General features: G+C 35.8%; 1 long non-coding RNA gene across 1 annotated transcript; it reads left to right on the forward strand.

Moving 5' to 3' along the window:
- The first annotated feature begins 329 nt into the window (after positions 1–329).
- Positions 330–1,200, forward strand: LOC109593040 (uncharacterized). Its single transcript, XR_002190699.1, has 3 exons — positions 330–496; positions 564–1,107; positions 1,158–1,200. It is a non-coding gene; the product is annotated as an uncharacterized LOC109593040 (long non-coding RNA).
- Positions 1,201–4,609: the final 3,409 nt, after the last annotated feature.

Genomic DNA, 4,609 nt, shown 5'->3' on the forward strand with positions numbered 1-4,609 from the left:
CGTGGGCGGATCAAAGGCGCCGCCAGTGCTACAACTTCCAATAACCGCATGGTAGGAAAATGTAGCACTGTGTGGAATATATAGTACTGCACAGTATAATATGTATGGGCTTTCCTTTTAACCACAAGCTTTGATAGAGGCAAATCACAGCCACAGCTACATACACTAGACATGTAACAATAATAATAGTGATAAATGAGATCTGATCGTCTTGCGCTGGAAATCTCATTTGATCCGCCCACGCACCACTACAAACCAGTCAAAGCACTGTTGATTCGTAGATTACGGAAATTATTGCACTCGGGACGGTCTCGAGGAAAATGTAGCACCATAGATACTACATACACACATGGATATGAAACAGGAAGTCGGTATCCAATTAACTCTTTGAAGTTCACCTGTAAACGTCATAACCAGCATAGCTCTATCCTTGGCGCTTTTCTCTCTGTCTATGTTTTCAAGAATTTTCTTGACTCACTTATTTTTGTGAAAGAAGGTATATAGGTGTTTTTGTTTTGTTCAGTAGACCTAATAAATATATTCTCATTTCATTTTGTCAACAGGCCTCATGTTTACATGACAAAATTAGAAGACCTCCATTTTTATTTGTAACCACCTTTTCTAGACTCTCGAACGGAGTTAGCTAGTAAGTCTTGGAATCATAATAGTGTATTGTTTGTTACATGGACTGAAACTATTCTCGTGTCAATGTAATGAGAAATGACTGAGATAATAGCCAAAAACTAGTTTTTTAATATTAATTTTGTAACCACCTTTTTGAGACTTCTGCACCAGGTATGAACAAGTTACTACTTTGAGTGTATTCATTAAGGCCTCTTATATAGACTGTTTATGGTTTCATTTTTCTAGATGCTATGTTTCAAAAGTAATAATATATTTTTTGCAAGTGTTTCAAAGGGTGTGGTTTAATTTTTAGTGAGAACTGAGTAGTGAAAGAATAGGTTATTTACCAAGAAACACAAGCAGGATTTCAGTGGCATTGATGAGACATTGTTACATGATTGTAAAGCTTTATATTTATGCTACCACAGAGAACTATCAAGATAGAGATGATGTACATTACAGTATGTACTGTATGGTGATACAGTAAGTGCTTATAATAATTGTTGTCAATGTTTTTATTGCTATTTTTATAGTTAAAATTTGTTGAAGGACTCATAATAATAATCAATCTATTGGGTCACTGAAGAATAGAATAATCATTCATAATGATAATAATTTAAATAATAATTTTTTAGTACTTAGCACAGTGCATTCTTTCTTGTAATAGTAGATCTTCACTTTTTAGAACTAGAATATCGATTGCAACTCTTATATAGTCGTAGACCTGAGCTTTAGTAAGTAATTCAACTGGATTTCTTCACTATTTTGCTTGTGCCATGCTTATACACGTGTAGTGTAAACGTCACAATACATCACTTCCGGTGCCAAGGATCGAGCGCATCCTGTTTCATATCCATGTGTGTATGTAGTATCTATGGTGCAATAATTTCCGTAACCTACTCTCAACAGTGCTTTAACTAATACATAACAAGCTTTAGAGTAGAAAGATGTCATCCATTGCATAATACTATTTGTATGATTTTGATCTTAAGGAAAACATTAATTTTGGAAACTAATTCATTCCTTTATTTGGCATAGGACACTTTCCTGCTCACATTCTCATGTTCATTGGAATACTAATAACCAAATAAAATTAATTTTTTTCTAATTATGTTTTCCTCCTCAATAGATCAGAACCATTGATCGTGGTCTTGGGATGCCCCATGAAGGCGCACTCTGTGATCTGGTTTGGTCAACACACAAGGTAAAGGCATAAAGTTTATTGTTGTGTTAGTAGAAATATGCTTTAGTTCTATTAGTACAATAATGCTGTCATTGAAGCATGAAAAAAGAAAGCAATAATATTCACGGCTGTATAGATTTGTTTACTTTTAAATGAAGTTGCTGGCACTATGATGTCTCTTCTGGTAGTGGTTGTCTTCTTGTTGAGTGTCAGTGAAGTTATTAGTCAATGTCCACCTTCCTCAGGTAAGATACTGAATGTGTATAATAACAACTGTATAGGTTTTTATAGGTATCTACCTGAGGCATGGTGGAAACTGTTATACTAATGGATCATATTTTTGGGATGAAACTGTCAATGCAGCTAATGAAGCTATATCATGTGTGTTACCTGGTACTAGTCTAACTACTGGTCAGTGGGTTAGAGTTGCTGATACTGATGATCCTGTTGACTGTAACAGTAATAGTGACAATGATCCTTTTCGTTGTACTTCTGTCACTTCACCTAATCCTACTCTCAATCTTTATCTTGCTCAGTCACTACCAGCAGTTCAAGAAGGCTGGTACAAGTGTTGTCTACCCACTGATTGTTCAGATCCTAACACTAACATCATCTTTGCTAATATATTCAGTAAGAGAAGACTATAATCACTTACTGATGTAATAATTTTCATTTGTAGGATTTGCAGAGATAGAATCATTTACTGTTGCTGATCTTCCTTCTGATATGACAGTATATCCTCAGGAATACAAACTGAATTGTATTAAAATTGGATTCTATTTGTATGGTATTAGTATGAACATTAGTAGTACTGCACTGGCTAGTTATACTAACTGTGATGATGGAAGTAGTACTTGTCCTGGTACTGTGTTAGTTAGTAGTACCAACACATTAAGATATACTATTAATATCACATGGGATGGAATGACTGTCTGTAGTGGATCAATCAGTCAATCAACCACTGGAGATCAAATGTATCAGTGTGTAGTGGAAGTTACTGATCAACCTACTAGAACACGTGATGTAATTGTAAAAGGTAATGTTTATGAATGCTAATAATTCTTGTTACCAATAATATTAGTACCAGCAACTGCTCCCTCTTCTCTTACTGTGGTCAGCAAGACAGCTGCCACTATCACTGTCAGTTGGACTGCACTTGATTCATTTGATGCTGATGGATACGTAGTCAATGTCACCAGTGACACAGACACTGTGCAGACAGTACAGGTGGAGGGAAGTAGTAATAATACAATCACACTGAATGGACTGAGAGCAGTAACAACTTATAGCATCACAGTCAGAGCCTATCAACAATTACTGGGACCTGCTAGTAGTGCAATCAGTGTATTCATTCATTGTCAGCAAGAAGGTATTTAACTTTAATATTAATATAATGTATAAGTATTGATTTTATAGGTATCTACTTAGGAAATAATGGAAACTGTTATCCTAATGGATCATATTTTTGGGACAATAGTGTCAATGCAGCTAATGAAGCTATATCATGTGTGTTACCTGGTACTAATCTAACTACTGGTCAGTGGGTTAGAGTTGCTGGTCCTGATGATGATCCTGTTGACTGTAACAATAATAGTGCCAGTGATCCTTTTCGTTGTACTAATGTCACTTCACCTAATGCTACTCTCAATCTTTATCTTGCTCAGTCACTACCAGCAGCTCAAGAAGGCTGGTACAAGTGTTGTCTACCCACTGATTGTTCAAATCTTAACACTAACATCATCTTTGCTAATATATTCAGTAAGAGGAGACTATAATCACTTACTGATGTAACAATTTTCATTTGTAGGATTTGCAGAGATAGAATCATTTACTGTTGCTGATCTTCCTTCTGACATGACAGTATATCCTCAGGAATACAAACTGAATTGTACTAAAATTGGACACAATCGCTATGGTATTAGTTTGAGCATTGGTAGTACTACACTGGCTAGTTACACTAATTGTGAAGATGGAGTTAATCATAATCCTTGTCCTGGTACTGTGTTGGTGAGTAGTACCAACACTCTAAGTTATACTGCTGATATCACATGGGATGGAATGATTGTCAGTAGTGGATCAGTCAGTCAATCAACCACTGGAGATCAAATGTATCAGTGTGTACTGGATAATCTTAGTGATGGTGATGATAGAACACGTACTTTAACAATAAAAGGTAATGACTATGAATACAACATAATTTTACATATATGTATATTAGTACCAGCAACTGCTCCCTCTTCTCTTACTGTGGTCAGCAAGACAGCTACCACTATCACTGTCAGTTGGACTGCACTTGATTCATCTGATGCTGATGGATATGTAGTCAATGTCACTAGTGACACAGACACTGTGCAGACAGTACAGGTGGAGGGAAGTAGTAATAATACAATCACACTGAATGGACTGAGTACAAAAACAACTTATAACATTGCAGTCAGAGCCTATCAACAATTACTGGGACCTGTTAGTACAATCAGTGTACAGACCTTATCCACAGGTATTGCTACTGCACCTTTTAATGAACTATTAACATTGTTGATGTATTTCTAGTTATTAATTCAATCAATTGGACACTAGTCTCATCCATTACACAACTCAATAACACTCAATATCGTATTGATTGTCTCACAACTATTGATATAAATCCTTCAACTGATGTTTACTGGTTAGTGAATGGAGTGATGAAGAATAACTCAATGTATACATCAATTGATGTCCTGACATACAACAACACACTACTGGTATATCCTGATCCACTGGAGCTATCAGCGTAATGTTACCTGTATAGCAATGAACTACAGT

Source organism: Amphimedon queenslandica, unplaced genomic scaffold, assembly GCF_000090795.2.
Source record: "Amphimedon queenslandica unplaced genomic scaffold, v1.1 AMPQUscaffold_13508, whole genome shotgun sequence".
NCBI classification, from domain to species: Eukaryota; Metazoa; Porifera; class Demospongiae; order Haplosclerida; family Niphatidae; genus Amphimedon; species Amphimedon queenslandica.